This window comes from Mustela nigripes, chromosome 13 (genome assembly GCF_022355385.1).
Source record: "Mustela nigripes isolate SB6536 chromosome 13, MUSNIG.SB6536, whole genome shotgun sequence".
NCBI classification, from domain to species: Eukaryota; Metazoa; Chordata; class Mammalia; order Carnivora; family Mustelidae; genus Mustela; species Mustela nigripes.
This window is the reverse complement of record NC_081569.1, coordinates 89,319,679-89,340,268: the sequence shown is the minus strand read 5'-3', so window position 1 is coordinate 89,340,268 and position 20,590 is coordinate 89,319,679. Positions and strand designations below refer to the sequence as shown.

Genomic DNA, 20,590 nt, shown 5'->3' with positions numbered 1-20,590 from the left:
AAATTCATGTCAGGGTACCTGAGTGGTTCATTGGCTAAGTGTCCAACTCTCGATCCCAGCTCAAGTCTGGATCTCATGATTGTGAGTTTAAGCCTTCAAGGCCCATGTTGAGCTCTATGCTGGGCTTCAAGCCCTTTTTTATATAAATAAATAAGTAAATAAATAAAGTGCAGATCATTTTCTGATTAGTCTTTGGTGTTGACTCAATAACCCTGTTTTCTATAAGGCCCTCATCCTCACAATATTAATGTCACATAAACAGGTAAGGACATGACCTCATGAAGTATGTGAATTTTTACACTATAACCAAAGTCAGTTGGAAATAAAACAGCCCAGCTGTACTCTAGAAGTTCCTAATCTCAGAAGTTATGTTTACACTTTTAAAGATGAACCAAGTTCTGAGGTACTTAAGTGGTTCGGTCAGTTAAGCCTCAGACTTGGTTCCGGCTCAGGTCATGATCTCAGAGTCATAGGATGGAGCCCCTCATAGGGCTCCATGCTCAACACAGGGTTTGCTGGAGATTCTTTCCCTCTTTCTCTGTCTTTCTGCTCCTCTCCCCTCTCATGCTCTCTCTCTCTCAAACAAATTAATACAATCTTTAAATAATAATATGAAACAAGTTCTTCCTGAAATCACCTTACCTTTGTAAACTGCAGAAACTCTTTCCCCAAACTCCCTTCATATTCTTTTGACATGTTGCTCTATCTCTCATTGGAGTTTGTAACATTTTCACATGTATTTCTTAAAATGGTGCCTTAGTCTTGCCCTTCAGGGTGGGGAGGTAGTTACCAAGGAAACTAAGAAACAGGCATGAGCAGGTCAGTTGTTAGTGAGATCCTTGCTCTGCTTGTATTTAACAAGGGTAGTAGAACTTCCACTCCTTACTGCCACAGGTGTGCTCCCCATACCAGAAGCATTTCATCATCTGGCAGCTTATCAGAAAATCAGAATTGTAGGCCCTACCCCTGAGACTTAGTAGGTCAGGATCTTCATTTTCACAAAAACTCCTTGGTGATGCCTGTGTATGTTAATGTTTGAAATGCATTGATTTAATTCTCACTACTCTGGTGAGTGGTAAAAATGGGGAAAAAACCTGCAAGTCTGTCATCTACTTTTTCCCATTTTGTATTTTCTCAAACTTTCTTCAACTTATACTCTAATAAATCCATTAGCTTATACAGTTTCATTTCTACAAACTAACTTTGATTAGTTTTCTGTTTTTCATACAATAGATGCTTCTTATCAGTACTCCATACTCAATTCCTGGAACAGTTATAACCAGCAACCTTTTTTTTTAACCACCCACTCACCCAGTGACCCTACATAGAGGCTTATTGCCAATGCTGATTTATTTGTCAGAGAGAGAGAGAGAGAGCACAAGCAATGAAAATGGCAGGCAGAGGGGGAGAGAGAAGCAGACTCCCCGCTGAGCAAGGAGTCTGAGGAGGGACTTGATCCCAGAACCCTGGAATCATGACCTCACAGCCACCCAGGCATCCCAATTACTGCCAATCTACTATGTGTTGCCAATTATCTCCAAATTTATAAATCATAAACAGTAAAATCAGATGATTTAGGAATCGGAAGGGGTTTGGAGATCATTAATCCAACTCCTTTCATGGTGTCTGGCACAAAGCATGCCATTAATAAATATTTGCCAAATACAAAAAAAAAAAAAAAAAAAGAGAGAGAGAGAGAGAGAAAACTGATTTCACAGAGAATAGATAATTATCTCTCAATAGCAGAACAAGACTAGAATCCAGTCTCTGAAATCTTCCCCAGTTCTCCTTGCTCTCAATTATCCAGTTCAGTCCTTGCTCCCTTCCGTGTCCCTATAGCACTGAATCTCAGCCTTCACTGCAAAAGAGAACCACCTGAGGAGATTTAAACATACTGATTCCATTCACAAATACAAGTGAAAAGATTCTTGTATCCAAGGAACCTCCAATGAGTAACATGTAAAAATAGAAAGACATGTGGATTGCCAATATGATGAAAGGACTGAAGGTTATCACTTTTTCCAAGTCGAGTCCATAAGATATATACATAACATGTAAGAAATTTGTTTCTTTATTGATTCTGTCGCTTTATATAAGATGTCTGAGCATCCAGACATTAGATGGAATCAAATAATTAAAAATGATCTTTATTCCTGAGAAGTATCTGATTAAGAACTAAGTGAAATTTGCAGTCCGGTGCTATTCGGTGTCTCGTTGAAGTGCACGGAGGTATCTGTATCAGAAAGAAGTCATTTAAACTGTGATCTGAAGGAAGGATAGAATTTGAATAACTTGAGATGAGGAGGAATAGAATCTGACACGGGAGACACAGACGTACCTAAGAGAAGTCAAATACAACCTTGACTCTTCCAGGAGGAAGGGAATTAAAAGTGTTAAAAAGGGAAGAGTGATTGCTATATGCCAAACACAATTCTTTTTTTTTTTTTAATGTTTAATAAACTTTCATTATTTTTTTAATTTTTTATTTTTTATAAACATATATTTTTATCCCCAGGGGTACAGGTCTGTGAATCACCAGGTTTACACACTTCACAGCACTCACCAAAGCACATACCCTCCCCAATGTCCATAATCCCACCCCCTTCTCCCAAACCCCCTCCCCCCCAGCAACCCTCAGTTTGTTTTGTGAGATTAAGAGTCACTTATGGTTTGTCTCCCTCCCAATCCCATCTTGTTTCATTGATTCTTCTCCTACCCACTTAAGCCCCCATGTTGCATCATCACTTCCTCATATCAGGGAGATCATATCAATGTTACATGTGTCAACCTCATTTAATCCTAACAGTATCTAGTAATGGTAAGTATACTTTTTCATCCCAATTTCACAAATAAGGAAACTGTAGCATCTAGAGAAAGAGTATTTTGCCCTTGCTTACCTACTAAAGCTAGAACTTGAAAATGAATTAAGCCTCTGGCTTTCAGAAGGACTAGTATTAGGAATACAGGAAATACATCCCTGTAGACCTTGCAACATGGCCAGACACTGAATAAATAGATTTTGAATCAAGATTTGACTCTGAGGTATTTTATCCCTCCTGAACATATTGTGAGATATTGAAGCTTCTTTGGCTTGGAAACTATCTGAGACAAAGTGATGCTTTAGAAAGATTTATTTAACAATCTTGTTCGAAGAGAGGTGGATTGTTGAAAGAGGTACTGGAGTCAAAGAAACAGGATTAATTGCCTTAAGTGAGGTGAGGAAGAACAAATACAGATGATGAGTTAGAGCATCTGCTATCTAAGATTTAAGAGAAGGAAGCAAGATGTTACAAGTAGGGGGAAAATACATTAAAGAGGAAAATGCTATTTAGTTGCCCTTCATTTTTAGGATAAAATAATTATTAGTTTCTTATTAAGATAATTTTTAGACTTCAGGAAAGATAGTCCAAATTCTCATCATATGCTATTATCGTATTAAGAATTTGATTTCTTTTTAAAATTATAAATTTTCTTGATAATAGAAATATCTTTAAATAACTTTGTAAAATATTCTAGACATATTTTCAAAGTATTGCCATATTAGAAAATGAATTCCCTTTGTAGCCAAGGATGACCTTTACAGACTAATAATAAATTAAAAGAAAAATAGATATTAGTATTTTTAGTTCCAAATTCTAATGTTCCATTTTGCTAACATTTTGTCCTTGCAGAGGCAGTTCAAGGTTTTTACAAAATAATAAAATAGAAGCTTTTAAAGCTAAAATAGAACATATAGGAAATGATAGCACAATGTAATAGAATTCATCATCATTGAAGGAATATTAGCTGGAAGTTAGAAAATAGAAAATTTAGTCCATTTCTCCCACTACCATGCTTTCTGACATTATGTAAATGTAACCTTCCTGGGTCTTTATTTTGCTATAGGCTGAAATAAAAATGATTCAAATTTCAGGACTATTCCAGTGAGAAATTAAGACTTTATAACTTAACAAAATATAACCAAAGATGAAATTTAAAACAATGAACTCCAGAGGCCCAAAGATCCACTGTGCCAAAATAATGAATGAAATTAATATTGTTACAGATGGCTTGAAACATAAATTATAGAAATATAATTTATTTTGAGTTTCTCAAAGGGATACTTTCCCTAATTAACATTTTTTATTCAATTTATATATATTTTTGAATAGGTAATGTGTCTTTGCTATTCATAAATCAAAAACATACACAAAATAATATAGGAAAAAGTTTCCTTCTAATCCCTATGTTCATATATCCAGTTCCCACATGAGACCTTCAATAATACACATTCTCCCAGAGTTTCATACATATATGAATACTTTTATTCATATGTAAAAAATACATATTTTTATTGGACTGTATTTTTGCTTTATGCTATTTACTTCACATACCATACAGCAACAACTTCCTCCTCCTCTTCCTCCTCCTCTTCTTCTTCTTCTTTTCTGTTAAACAAGCTCTGGCTAGTTTTATTAAAGAAAACTTTTTCATGAGTTACTTTTCACCAGTCTGTTCTGGCATGGCTTCTAATGATATCAATATCACTTGGATCAATGATAGTCAGTGTGCATACTCTGTAGTATTTCCCACATGCTGTGCCCAATTCAATATTATTGCCACTGTAGTGACACTAGTTTGGGCCAATAGTGTTCCATTTCAGATCTCCATGAGGCTGGGCAGTTGTTGGTGAGGATGACCAGTTCCCCTTTACTATGTCTGGTCATTTGTAGAGTCTGCTTGTACCCCACCGTGTACTTTCCACTTTTCATATTGAATTGGAGCCTAGAGTTGATTGACTCCAGCAACTTTTTCATCTTCTTTGCAGCCACCATCTTCCTGCTTTAGGTATGGGATGGCCCCAACCAAGAGTGGCCACCAAAATAGCCAGGACAGAGAAAGGAAAGAGCTCCCACAATGCTTTGATTCTCTGCCAGTATAACTTGGTCGCCTGTATAAAAAATTTCCTTATTCATTTTGTTTTTGTTTTTTTTAATTATTAGAGTTTGAGAGCTTTCTGTCATACGGGCATACCTTAATTCACTTAACCATCAAACACTATAAAAGCTTAAGCTGTTTCTGCTACTATAATAATACTATAGTATAATTTTTTTGACACGCTTGTTTGTGTGTGTGTGTGTGTGTGTGTGTGTGCACATGTGTGTTTTAAATAAACTCTACCCCCAAAGTGAGGCTCGAATTCATGACTCCATCAAGAGTTGCATACTCTCTCAAATGAGCCAGGCAGGCATGCAACAGTATAAAGTTTTATATAAATTTTATTTCATGAATATGTAACTATACAACTAGTAATAAACTTCTAGAAGAAGAAATGCCTGTTAACAAGATGCATAGAGTTTTAATATTTATAGATCTTCTAAAACTGTCCAACATGTACTGTTTACACCCTCACAAGCAGCACATATTATTTTGTTACTAACAATTATACCAATAGTGAGGGTTTAAGAATCTTACAAATACTAATCAATTCAAGAGATTAAATTCTATCAGTGTTGCTTTAATTTGAATTTCTATTGGGATTCTGATGGACATTAGGGTTAGGATTAGGACTTCATTCCGTAACTGTAGGAACCACTATATCATCTTATCTTATTAAAAGTCCACCCCTTGTGGCGCCTGGGTGGCTCAGTGGGTAAAGCCTCAGCCTTCGGCTCAGGTTATAGTCCCAGGGTCCTGGGATCGAGCTCTGCATCGGGCTGTCTGCTCGGCAGGGAGCCTGCTTTCCCCCTCTCTGTCTCTGCCTACTTGTGATCTCTGTCAAAAAAATGAATAAAAAATCTTTAAGAAAAACAATAAAAGTCCACCCTTTTTGTTTAATTTTTATCTTATTCTTGATTTCTAGAACATCTTAGCAATATTAGCACACTTCTATGCTATAAATTGCAAATAGTTTTCCCTGTCTTTGTATTTGATTTGTGTATCTTTGCAATACAGATTTTATTCTAATGTAACTGATTTTTAAATGTAATGTTTTTCCTTCTATGGTTTCCAGATTAAGAATTATGGCTATGAAGCTCTGTTCCATTGTAAGATTATATATTTCCTCAGCTTTTCTTCTTATATTATTAAGAGTTCATATACATATAAATGTTTTATCTATTCCTCTTGGAATATGTTTTTTGTTGTTTTGTTTGTCTACATATTTGCCAAGATTATTCATCTTTATTTTCCACTTTCTTCTTCTCTCCTACAGGGCACAAGTGCTTGAAAAATAATAAGCAATTACCAACATATACATGCATATGTACATATATATTTATATATACATTGAATGTTTAGAAGAATAGAAGCCAGAGTTAAAAAAAACAGATAAAGTCAGTGGTACTCAACGAAGATAAGTACACAGTGTCCTTGGCTTGGTTATTCTTCAGGAAATCATATTTCCATATAAACTCTGCCTGATATCTGGTGTAAAGATACTAATTATTTAAAAAAAAAAACTCAAACTAAGGAGACACTAATTATAGTAAATAATTCTAATTATATGAAAAAAAATCATTCTGAGGGCACCTAGGTGGTGGAATCAGTTAAGCATCTAACTCTTGGTATCAGCTCAGGTTGTGATCTTGGGGTCATGCGATGGGAGTCCTGTGTCAGGCTCCCCACTCAGTGCACAGTCTGTTTGAGATTCTCTCTCCCTCTCCCGCTGCCCCTCCCCCTCATGTTCTCTCTCTCTCTTCCTCTCTCTCACTCTATAAATAGATAAATAAATAAATAAATAAAAATGCATTCTCTTACAAGTTATTTGAAAAGCTGTCTTATATTTGGGAACACTATTCTGCATGGAAAAATTCTAAAGCTTTTTGGGATAGTGGTAAAACCCAAAAGGGCATATGCAATTAATAACTGACATTCTTAAAACTACCTTCTGAGAATTTCTAGTGGTTATTAAGTTAGGCAATAATGGGAGACAGGAAAGAAAAATAAAACGCACATTCATTTAATGGCCCAAGGTCACAGAGTAGAAAACTCTGGATGAAAATTGAGTGTTGAATGCAAATTTCAAATTCTTGAAGTTGAATATGTAATATAGTCTCCTTCTTAAGATTCCCCTACAAAATTTTCAATCTAAATTATAAAAAAATTAAAAGAATCTATTTTTATAATATTTTGACGTATAAATAAAAATGAAGTTATATGAAAATAGTTTCAATCACAGCATCTTAAGTAAACTACTGAAATACCATTATTAATGGTGATTTATACAACAATCATTTTATCCAAGTACCATTCAAAGTCCCTCTCATATTAACTCATTTATTCCTCAAGTAACCAAGTGAGCTAGGTACAAGTATTTTTACTATTTTAGTTCTGATTTTAGTATCTTTGCTGCCAAAGCAAGCACTTACCTCCATTTTAGGACTAAAGAAGCTAGAGCAAAATGATAAGAACCCACGGTTCTATAGCCAGTAATGATCTAGCTGTGTAGGAACAAAATGAAAAATGACAGTTTCATCACCAGATCTGGCATGCAGGGATCTAGGACAGCTGCTGAAACTAGCTATAGAGCCCCAATGACGACAGCCAAGATGTTCACCACAAACTACAAAAAAGAACTTATATGTTCAAGAATCAAAAATCGCCAACTGTGAATGGCTGTAACCCTCTGCCAGTCATGCTCAGTATTGTCAGTGTAAATCAGAACTGGAAGGAATAGGACCCATTCCTAATTAGAAAAGACCCAGAGAAAGCAAACAGGCCACCTATGGTCCAAAGCTAGAGGGTGATGAGGAGATGTTGACAAACCAACGACTTTTATAGATAGAAATCTAGCTCTTCAAGATGGGCCCACATAAGGGAAAAAGGATTGTTCAAGTTTGTAAATGAGGTAGGGGTCAATGAGCCCTAGCAAGGAGCTAGCACTCCATATATTCAGGAAAGAACAGGGGCATGGACATCAAGCAGCCACTCCTAAGTTCCAGAGCTACACACATCACTGTCTGTGTGGTAGTCACTAGCCACAGAGGGCTATTTAAATTTAAATTAACTAAAATTAAACAGAATTGAAAATTCAGTTCCTCTATCACATTAGCCATATTTCCAGTGTTAAATAGTACAAATGGCTACAACTATCATATTAAACAGCAGTGCTACAGGATAACAACTTTACCAAATATCTCCTTTGCTAAATAAGGGTGATTTTGTTCTTTACTATTATTTTACATCAAATTTTAGGATGAACTGACTCCAACCCTAGTGGGGACAATTTGTATGCACAACCATGAAATTTAGGAATGTAGGGTCAGAAGAAAGCAAAGCAAGGAGTGAGTGACAGCCTATATTACATATTGAAGCCACCATTCTTGTCTAAATACTCCATCATGTTTTGTTTCCCTCCATCCTTACTACTCAAACTCTAGGAGTAATGGCTAAGGAGCCTTTCCTACCCCACGGAAAGGTATTACCATGAGTTAGAATTTTTCCTGGCTTCTGTGTTTCCCTTAGATGAACAATTCCTAAGCCACAAAATAGAAACTTTGGGAGAATGAAATCCAACTATAAAAATAACACTTTCATCAGCTGAAAATTAATTCCCTTAGATTGCATTTCACCCCCTTACAAACATGCACGCTCCTTACTTAAAAAGAGCCTTAAGAAACTACAGGGGGATAAAATGCAAAATCTATTGCATGATTCATTTTTCCATTCAGCAGAAGTAGTGATAATAATTTGAAATATTCATTAAAGAAACTAACTACTAAAATAGATTATCTTTGTTGATTAATGTGGCCCAGCATGGGATACTTTAAACAACACTCTACACATCAGTTTCCATTTCTGAAAAGTGTGGATAAGACTAATATCTTTCCCTACACTTAGGATTTTGAAATTTCTTGAAAATATAGAACTCTTATAAAAAATATATAGAACTCTTCTAAATGAACTCTAGTGTCTTTTAACTGCAATTACTACTCAGGGCTTTGACAAAGGGTAAAAAGAATTAGCACAGATTAAATGTATTACTGGTCAATTTTCTTTTACAAGCATCTAGAAACATCCAGATAAGATAATTTTAAAACTCTTGGAATATGTAACTTCTGTGACTTCTTACCACCTTTAAATTACTGTTAGGAATACGAATTTTCCTTGTGTGAGCAAAACAAAATGCTGGTTAAATTTGGAGAAATGCTCTCTGAAAAAAATCTTCCTGATTAAAAGCAAATATCCATGAACTAATATACAACCAGACATATTTAATACTGACACAAAATATGCCTTGATAACAAAGTTGGTAACTGCAATTTTAGAAAATATTCAGTCACAATGGAATATGAAAGAAGTAAAAATAAATTTAACAGGGCATTATAATCGGATTTACATTTCTAACTAGAAATGGACATATACATTATAAAAGAAATGCATTTTGTAATTTAAAGTGGATAGTAGGTATTAGTTCTAGCTATTAAAACTGCAGTGGAAATGTTTTTAAAAACCGCTATTCTCTTCTACGGAGGAAGCTTCCGCTCCTTCTCATTCCTGGTTTCTAAATATAGACATTGCATGTTTATACTAAAAATTTCAGAGCTAAAAGAAGTAAGAAACTAAGCAGGATCATATGATAGTAAAGTTTAGTTGCTCATGGACTGAAAATTCTAAATTATCTTCCTTGTGTGATGCTTTTCTTGTACTCTGATGTTTATCATCTCTTACCTATGTAAAATGTGTTTCACTGACTGATAATTAACATCATCAAACCAAGATATGAGTAGGTGGTGGGAAAAAAATGCCCTGGTAGGTTTCCTGCACTGGACGAAGGATAGATGAGAGACTTTTACGCCCCACCCAATTACATGGTTTTCCTGATGGTACCTCTTACCCCTCCTTTGTTAGCCCCTTATAGAAATTCCTAACATAATTTGCTGCTCTACTTCCCTTGGCTTTCTTTAGCTTGGTACCAAAAAATGTCCATATAAGAGGACATTTCAGTAGTGACAGTAGCATGTCATTCTCTTATACCTGGCCACAAACACCTTCCTGCATAAAACAATACTGGAAACCAGACAAAATGAGGATTCTGAGACCAACCATTCTCTAAAAAGTCAGAAAAGGAAGACACATTTTAAAATGTGCATTTTTAAGCCTTCTTATCATAATATACAATATGTATATCTATAAATATATGTATATTTATATATATATCATTTATATAATATTGATATAGTAAACAAAATACGTATTTTGAGGAAAATAAGTATGATTTTGTAAGCCAAGAAAACAAAATGGCTTCACAACAAATTATCATGTGCAGACCAGCCAGCTGAAATACAATCACTGGTACCCAGACATTTGGCAGTTACCCTGCAGATAGAATTACTGTCATCACACACAACTTGTCTTCTCATGTATTGATTTCTGTGGGCCATATCTCAATTCAATCAATACCAACATGTTAGGAGAAAGTCTTACAAAAATTCTTTCTGACTGGATTCTATCTCATGGTAGAAAAAACATTTCTTCTGTGAGTGAATGCACATTGTATAATTACTCCTAAGTGTTTTGTTGTTGTGGTTTGTTTTTTGTTTAGTGTCATTGGACTAAAGAAGAAATTCTAGAATGTTTGAGTATTACTGTTTGAGACACCCCAAGTAAATTAAGAACTTATTTACTTAGTTCTCAAGCTACTGAAAATCAAACTCATTAATCTTAGTAGTAAATACCACCAAAAAAAATTACCACTAGGTAAAAGATACAAAATGTTGGCACAAACAACTGAAAATTATTTTAATCAATGTTCTGGAATGCTGTTATCTTTTACAGTTAGAGAAATAGTATGCATTTTGCATTTTTAAATATAGTTTATTAGCTATTTTTATACCATTTTTATATTAAGCTAAAGGTATAACATATAAACTCGTCCCACTGTTATGCTGTACACCTGAAACTAATGTAACATTGTGCGTCAACAAAACTTCAATAAAAACAAATAAATAAAAGCTAAAGGTATAACAGCACTCCTATAAAATTTAGCAACCACCTATGGGAGAGAATCTAACTATAATTTTATTTCCCCATGTCTTCCCATGATTTGCAAACACTTGTAAGGAGAGCTTAATTTTGCAGTTATGTTTCTGGGAATGATGGAAGGCGAGATGAATGAGGATATTTTCCCAGTGTTTATAACACTCAGGACTACTATGTGAGAAAAAAAGGGGAGGGAAAAAGAAACGGGAAACATTTTATTATGATTGCTACTGTGATCACATCAACAATTCCAATCCAAACTAAACCTATTTTTGGTGCTTAATGTGTATTGATCAAGTTGTATTCCTCCCATGGGATATCTTCTCATTTTCAAAGAATAACGTATTTGATTTTTATGTAAGCTCATCTTAATATTTAATACACTCCTGTATAAACTAGACTGGACAGAGATTATTTACCATCCCCCATACCCCCAGAAACTAGTAACTCTTTCCATGTTCTTGAACTCTGAGTAAATAACTCCACGAGCTGCTTTGTGTACATGCAGACCAGCTTACAGAACACATAAGAACAAATTCTCTGCTAGAGTCTCACTAGACTATCAACACACAACTAAGATAGACAGCCCGGTTATGCTAGAAAATGAAGAACAGAATAATTCTATGAGCAGTTGCTTTACACAGGAGTAATGTGTTCAAAAAAAAAAAAATAGACTCCATTCAATTGATCCTTTCTTATTCTTATTTTTTTCTGATAGCTAGATCCCTCTAGGCACTCTTCCCTGTCTATATTTACACAAAGCATTCAAAGTAGATTGAGAACCCTATCAACACCAATGTGAGCAATTTACCTCCTAATAGTTCTTTCTATCTTATGAGGCTCTGCACTGTGTCTCCCAGTTCTCTTTGCCTTGAAGATCTATGAGCCCTCTGGTTGGCCTTTCTGTCAATCTCTGACCTATTTACATCAAGGGTTGTGATAGATTTTTTTTTTTAATAGACCTTATAATGTTGGCAAATTACTTAACATCCATTAAGCTCAGCTCTCTCATTTGTTAGACGAGAATGATAACTTCCCTCTCACATTTCTAAGAAGATAAAATTAAACTGTATGTAAACAATTTCCACAGTTCTTGCAGATCCTAGTCAATAAATGCTGCCTCTTTACAGGAGTAAGAGAAGGAAGAACAGGAGCAAAGTGGTAGACTACCTTCTGATTTACATGGCATCCCTTGTGTTCTTATCAAGGCAAAACTTCTAACACACATGGAACCACTATAACTCCCAAACGCAAAGTAAAGAAGAACACTGGCAATATAAGTTATCATGTTGTGGCAACATGGTTGAGCTGGGAACTGTATTTCCCTAAATTCCCTCCTTTGAATTTCCCAGATTAGAGTTAGCCAAAATTTTAATTTCCACAAGATTTATTTATTTTTTTAAGACTTATTTATTCATTTTGGAGAGAGAGGAAGAAAGCGTGCAAGGGGGGTGAGGGGTAGAGGGAGAGAATCCTCAAGCAGACTTCCTGCTGAGCTCAGTGCAGGCCTCCATCCCAAGACCCATAAGATCATGACCTGAGCAGAAACCAAGAGCTGGTCACTCAACTGACTGAACCACTCAGGCACCCTGAATTTCCACAAGATTCAGAAAGCAGAAGTGAAGCAACTAACTTTCTGACAGTCTTTCTGCAAACAGCTGTGGTGACAAACAGATATAAAGCTGCCCTGTGGGTTCCGTGCATTTCCCACTACTCTGCTCTGAGTACAACTCTTTCCTAATTGACCTTGTGACCAAACACAGATCCAGACCCACAACAGATACTTTTCTACGAACTCAGAGAGAGGAGGCTACACAGAGTTCTCCCTATGAACACACCTTTTTGGTCACACTTGGGCAGCTGAATGTGGTTATCTTCTTGGATTAGCTGGTTAGTGACTTCTCCAACTTTCCTTCCAGAATTTTACTCCTCAGCTCCTCCACCACAGTGTAAGGTAAGGTCTCATTTCTATAGTTCCATTATCCCATAATACTCTTAGTATTAAGTGTGACTTGTGGGCCATTGTTAAAATTACTTCTCCCTACATGTCTGTGGTTGCTATCCTTGTCATTCTTTGGTATTTAGCATAGAAGACAATTAAAAAGTTTAATATTATCTGGCATAAAAATTATGCTAGTATTATAAATATAAAGCATGGGATAAAAGCTTAAGATGATATATTAAGGGACTCCTGGCTGGTTCAGTCAGAAGAGCGTGCTATTCTTCTTCTCAGGATTGTGAGTCCAACCGCCGCATTGGGTAGAGAGATTATTTAAACAAATGAACAAACAAGAAGGAAGAAGGAAGAAGACAAAGGGGAGGAAGTAGGGGAGGAAGGGGAGAGGAAGAAAGAAAGGAAGGAAAAAAGAGAGGAAGGAAGGAAAGAAGGAAGGAGGAGAGAGGAAGGAAGGAAAGAAAGAAGAAAAAAGAATATGTTAAACTACTTTTCAATGAGAACCTAAATGCTTTTTATTGAAATGAATGATCACAGTTTAAAATAGAAATGTGTCCCTATCACATCCCAGCTCTGTGCTCTTCAACAAACCACTTAGCCACGTTGAGATCATTTTTCTTCATCTCTCTCTCTTTTTTAAAAGATTTTATTTATTTCTTTGGGAGAGAGAAAGTGAGAGAGAGACATCACAAGCATGGGGGGAAGAGTAGAGGGAGAAGCAGACTCCCCACTGAACAGTGAGCCTGAAGTAGGACTCAATCCCAGGACCATCGGACCATGACCTGAGTCAAAGGCAGCCACTTGACTGAACCATGTGGGCAACCCTTTTCGTCTGTTACTTAGAGATACGACTCATCTTCAATAACACTTGCTTGTAAGAGTGCATGGTTCATAGAATGTACCAAGTTAGTATCATATCAATAATATCCTAGACTTTAATGAAGTAAGTTTTACTCCTAAATAAGCAATCCAAAAGTCTTCTTTTCTAAGCCTTTTTTAGGGGGGGTGGGGGGAATGTGCTTCAAATATTGAAGATTCCTAAATACACAAATTAAATCACTATATCAACAAATTAATACAAAACTACAGCCTCAGAACTCAAATAAAAGTTATTTGGTAACTAAGCATATGATCCAGAGTATCCTCTGAACTTTCTAATCGGAATATAACATACTTAAGTACGCCCATGTTTCCTATTAGTTCAAACAAAATATAAATACTAAATCCTTCCTTGATCTAGTTATCTTCTCATTTCCTGTCTGGCTTTCATAACGAATCTTGTCTACATTTGCTTTCTCTCCACTTCCTCTCCTCTGCATACTGGCTAAAGCTGTGCAGTAGGTTGTGCCCTTATCACATACTGAAATATATTTCTCTAGCTCGCTGGGTCCCAAACTCCAGTGTGCAAAATAATCTCCTGGATATTTTTTTAATCAAGATCCTTAAGCCACATACCCACAGAGGTTCTAATTTGGTAGTCCCAAGTTGGAAGGCAGGGATCTGAATATTTGTCAGCATTCCTAAATGGTTCTGATGTAGATGGTTAGGAATAATGGCATGAATAGTTAACAACCAGACCCTATTTGTGACTCCTTGGCTCCCATCTGAACTTTCTGCAATATTTGATACTCTTTATGATATCTTCTTGAAATTTCATCTTCCCAGATGCTCAAGGCCCAAGTCCTGGAAAATCACTGACTCTCGCATAAATAATTTATCAGTAAATTCGTAAGAATGAGTTACAGACAATATCATCCACCCTAAGTATCTGCTTAGTGCTTGACCATAAAGCTTCAGTTGGGGCACCTGGGTGGCTCAGTGGGTTAAGCCACTGCCTTCGGCTCAGGTCATGATCTCAGGGTCCTGGGATTGAGTCCCACATTGGGCTCTCTGCTCAGCAGGGAGCCTGCTTCCTCCTCTCTCTCTTTCTGCCTGCCTCTCTGCCTACTTGTGATCTTTCTCTGTCAAATAAATAAATTCAAAAAAAAAAAAAAAAAAAAAAAGCTTCAGTTGCCCCAGGCCTTCCCAGATGTCTTTTATGGGATTCTCTTTCCCATTTCTTAGTCCTAGTTCACTGTTAAATATGAATCCACTGTTAAATACAAATAATGACAAGTATTTCCTGAATGTTTATGATGGGTGCTAAGCACACACTTACGTTCTGTAATAATCCTATGCGTCATGCTTTCCCTCATTACAGATTTTTGTTGTTTACTGTCCTCCCCTACCCAAGCTACATGCCTTGCCTGACAGCCCCAGGCCACATTCTACTCCCCACAGTGGGATCACTTTCTGTGTGTCTTTTTCCTGTGCCTTACTGAGACCCCTTTCCCTGTGCTCCATATCACAGGATATGCTGGAAGTGGTTCATTTGTCTAATTGCCACCACCACCTCAAAGCAGTGGGCTTCTTGAATGGTAAGGACTATATCTATTAGCCCAGGGCCTATTGTAGAAACTGGCTGAATAGCTTTTTTTCTTAACTAATTAAAGCTGGTTATCAGGCCTTATTTATTCAACTCTTCAATCTTTCTAGCAGGATATTATACTTCACATAATGTGATCCTTGGACCACCTATACTAAATCACCCTCGATGATGATTAAAAAGATAGTTTCCTATGCTCCCCACTTCCCCTAGCAAGATTTCTGAGGCTGAGTCCTGGAATATTCATTTTGATAGGTACTTTAGATGATTCTCATAAATAATAAAATTTTCAAAATATTACTTCAGTGGGAAGAGTTCCTACTGAGACTGAAGAGACCCATCTTCTACTAGTGACAATACCAAGAACAAGCTTATGTTTAATTTAGAAAACCTTTAAAAAGACTACATTTTATGTCATTTAGAAACAGGGGATTAGAACAAATTATCTACAATGTATCTTCTGTCTCTGAAACCTTTCAGTTTTAATAAATTGGAAGAGCTAGGGATATAGATATACTTGCAAGTAAAATTTCTTCTAGCCATCTGAAATTGAAGTCTATCTTTTGTACCTCATAGAAATGAGTGAGGATGCAAGAGATAGACGTGCAATGAACCTAAGACTGGCTCCAGAGCTATTCTTGTTGCAATTAGGTAGGAAGGAGTATTGGATGATCAGTCTTGGCCAAAATATCCTAACTTTTTTAGTTTCATATCCTAAGTAGTTCACAGTTGGAGAAATATTACTTTTTTTTTTTTTAAAGAGTATCGTCCTTGGACCACATGCACCAGAATCACTTAGCTATTTGCTTAATACTGCAGTTTCCCAGGTTAATACCTACTACCTACTGAACCAGAATGTTCAACCAACAATAAATATCTCTGCAAGCATTCCAAGTGACTTACCTACCATATGAGTACCGCTGATACACATAATCTAAGTAGTTGCACTGAGGTGTACATGAGAAATGAACAAATTGTTCCAATCTCTAGAACAAAAGGATAAATAAATCCTCCGAGGTCTTATGCAAGCCAGTCTTTTGAACATGTAGAAAAATACTTGCACAGTCATGTGGACTAAAACAGCATGTTTTCTGACTTTAGTAGGAGTGGGAGAATCAAGGCTGTGGGCCAGGATACAATTATAATCTCGCATATAACTAGTGCCTTGCAAATGTTCAAACATTTTGATCCAGCATAGCTCTGGGTAGTGACAGAGGCAATGAACAGGATTTAAGAGGTGACCAGTGTCACCTGGGTGGCACAGTTGGTTAAGCAACCAGCTCTTGGTTTCTGCTCAGATCATGATCTGATAGGATGGAGCCCTGTTTCTGGCTTGGCAGTCAGCGCAGATTCTGCTTGAGATTCTCTCTTTCCCTCTGCCCCTCCTGCTAGACACAGCTGTCTCTTTCTTTCTCTCTCAAATAAATAAATCTTAGAAAGAAAGAAAGAAAGAAAGAAAGAAAGAAAGAAAGAAAGAAAGAAAGAAAGAAAGAAAGATAGATGACCAAAGAGTGGAAGGCAGCTCTAGGGACTGAGAAAATAAGAAACAATCATAATATACAGAGAAGTAGGAGAAGAGAACAGTTAAGTAAGTGCAATCAGTTTTGCTGAATTAGATAAACTGGTGTTGACCCTAAAATCTGTGACTAGGAATCATCTGATTGAACAAAAATTACATGTATTAAAATGTAGTGACCACTGATATATCATATCCAAGGGCATAGGTATATTAAACTAATAGTAAATAAAGGTCTTCCTTCTTTTCTAAAAGAGAAATAAACAATGAGAAAAATTCTACAAGGCATTAAGTATCTGGGAAAATTAAGCTAAAATTTCAAAACTGCACATGTAATTCAATCTTTTAATAGGATAAATACATGTCATTGGCTACATATGCAAAAGTTATGAAGTTCCATAAGTTATTCACATTTACATATGAGAAAAATCTATATAGTAAGAAATGAATTCAATGACACACATGGAAACAAAAATGGCTTGAAAGATACAAGATTTTAGAGTTTACTTTCAGAGAGTAAAAAGCAATAACTATATCAACAATGATTATTCACCACATTTCCTGAACAAAGTTGTATGTATGAAGTCATGATTAAAGGAAGACAGTACAAGTGTCAATCACACATTTATCAGAGTATATTAAGTTAAATTATAGGTTCTTCTCCCCCCTTTTTAATTCTATGAATAAAAACACCTGTCTGTTCATTGGAAAATTAGTCTGGTATTTTCTCAAGGTCAAACTTCTCTGACAAACATGTTTCCAATATCTTGTTCAAATATAAAATACGAACAGCTATTGTCTGCATTGGATATAGAATGATTTACAGATCCCTGTGAGATTACTTACTCTTTAAGCACAGGACCCCCCAAAATAATGATTTTTTCTTTCTTTTTTTTTTTTTTGAAGATAAAAGATTTAAGAAAAACTTTCCTTGTTCCTTTAATTAACGCTTAAGTAGTGTTAAATTGTTGATTTAAAATTTTGTAAATAGTTAGACTGTAGATGAATTTGATAATTAAGGCCTGAAGGAGCGCAGCGTGGCCACCCCATCTTCCAGGGCCAGCATGGAAAGCCCCTTGGTACTGCAGCGGAGCTGGAGGCTGACTTGGAGAGGATCAAGGTCTCCCAGGCAGCAGGAGAGCTCCAACGGTACCGCATGCAGAGACCCTGCAAGGATGCCCATCTGGTAGGTGGTTCAGCTGGAAGGAACCCCTTCCGGGAGCCCAGATCCTGTGCTATTTTCTAAACACTGTAGGGAAGAAGTTCACTAAGGAACGCTTTTAAGCACAAAGTGATGAATGACTGCCTCCAAGTATCAAGAAAACACTTTTCTCCAGCCAAATGACGTTTAGAAATTTCAGACCTTTCCTGGGGCCCAGTCCTAGAGCCAAGATTCTACAGAAATTAATGAGTTTCTACTCAGATAAGGAAACTGGGTGAAGAAGGAGACTTGAAATAACAAAGGCCTGATTCTTTTGGCAAAGTGCTTTTATACTCAAGACAAACAAAAATGTTAGCACCAAATATATCAAAATACACCTCTTTCCTAAGTGATGTCTTAATTTTCCTAAATGAGACTGTTTATTTGTCACACTATACATGGGAGCTGTGTCACAGCAAACTTGTTTGGGAAGACTCATGTTGTGTTGTGTATTAGATCGCCCCATCCTGTGTATGCAAATTTGGTCTTTGTCTTCTTAAGATCCTCGACTTTATAGTTATGGTTGTACTTCAAACAAACAACACAAACTACATGATTTCATGTCTTTAAAAAATGTTTAAATGTAATATTCAGAACACTGCAAATGATTAAAAGCAAAATAATGTAAAAATACTACAACCTAAATGAATTCTTAAGGTCACCAGTGTTTTACGTTGATGAGGTATCTTTGATTTAACATAGGACACTTAAAAGGATACTTTATTTGTGTTTGTAACAATCTTGGATGGGCTTAGCAATAAAGTTTCTGCTTAATTTATTTAAAAAAAGGCTTGAGGGCACCTGGGTGGCTCAGTGTGTTAAAGCCTCTGCCTTCAGCTCAGGTCATTATCTCAGGGTCCTGGGATCAAGCCCCACATGGGGCTCTCTGCTCAGCAGGGAGCCTGCTTCCCCCTCTCTGCCTGCCTCTCCACCTACTTGTGATCGCTGTCTCTCTCTCTCTCTCTCTCTCTAATAAATAAATAAAATCTTAAAAAAATAAAAATAATAAAACATTTTTTTTGAAAAGGCCTGAAAAAATGTAAATACAGTTTTGTTTTGTTTTTTAATCAAATCTAGTTTTCAAAAGCCTCTTTCACCTTACCAAACAACTCCTATTCCTATTTGATATGGGGAACAAAGGCAAAAGAAATGTAGATAAAATTAAATTTCCTTATAGCTTGCAGTGCAGCCCATTGACAAATACTTGAGGCAGGCAGAATAGGACATCCCTCCAGGAACTCCCAACTGCCTTAATGTTAATGCTTTGCTAGAGGGAAAAACAAACTTAGCTTGACAAAAACTAGCCCTCCAGGATCTTGTGAGTCTTTTTTTAGGATATGAAAAATCCTAAAAAAAAAAAAAAATCCTTTTGTAAACTTCCCCTGTCCTTACCTCCCCAACTCCATCTTATATAATCAGTTGCTCACAATCCCAGGGCAGCCTTTTCTGCTCTTTTTTGACCAGTGGCTCTGAACACCAACATTTCCACATCACTATTCTCTATGTGAAAGAAAGCAAGAATATTCCTGATGACAAACAGATTTGAGATTCATCAATTCCACAGGATGCCTTTGACAAAAAGAAATGAGGGGCTGGGCTTTTTAAGTTATTTCATACCTATTTCATGCCCTTTATAACAAAGCTTTCAAAATGACTATGAGTATATATGTAAATTTGGCTTCATAATGTGATCACAACATTGCCTAACAAGTTATAAGTACTTAAATATCATCAAAGGATTTTATTTACTTATTTATTTTTAAAGGTTATTTATTTATTTACTTGACAGGCAGAGATCACAGGTAGGCAGATAGTCAGGCAGAGAGAGTGGGGAAAGCAGGCTCCCTGTCCAGCAGAGAACCCGATGCAGGGCTCTATCCCAGAACCTGGGATCATGACCTGAGCTGAAGGCAGAGGCTCTAACCCACTGAGCCACCCAGGAGCCCCAAAAATATCAAAGGATTTTAAAAGCCATTTGTATCTTAGTTACAAAGGAATTTTTCAAGTTCCCTTATAAGCTTCCTACCAAATGCTGTAACTATTTTTACAGATAATTTTATAATATTAACTCTACAATGCTGCATTTCTGATATCCTCCTGAGATGGGTCAGACAAGAGAACTAATTCCAGTGAATTAGTCAACCACAGTCAATCTTCCACTTACTCTGACATCATTTAGGGTAAAAGTGAAATGGATAATGAATGCACATGCTTGCTTAACAGGTTACACAGGTATCCCCAAGCCTTTAATAAAAACAGGATTGTGAAATTATTTTGTATCTGTCTTGTACTTTGTTAGGGTCTATTATCAAAGGAGCGAGATTGATACAAAGCAAAGGTCAAACAAAGCTTTATTTCTTTTTTTTTTTTTTTTTTTTTTTTTTTTAATTTTTTATTTTTGATAAACATATATTTTTATCCCCAGGGGTACAGGTCTGTGAATCAACAGGTTTACACACTTCACAGCACTCACCAAATCACATACCCTCCCCAATGTCCATAATCCCACCCCCTTCTCCCAAACCCCCTGCC

The 20,590-nt window shown here is 36.3% G+C and overlaps 1 protein-coding gene and 1 pseudogene across 3 annotated transcripts in view; both read right to left on the bottom strand.

Annotated features, from left to right (window-relative positions):
• Positions 1–20,590, bottom strand: part of LRFN5 (leucine rich repeat and fibronectin type III domain containing 5) — a 245,048-nt gene that overhangs the window by 168,747 nt on the left and 55,711 nt on the right. The gene's annotated exons all lie outside the window — the stretch shown is intronic.
• LOC131998806 (large ribosomal subunit protein eL30-like) lies at positions 4,477–4,814 on the bottom strand (annotated as a pseudogene).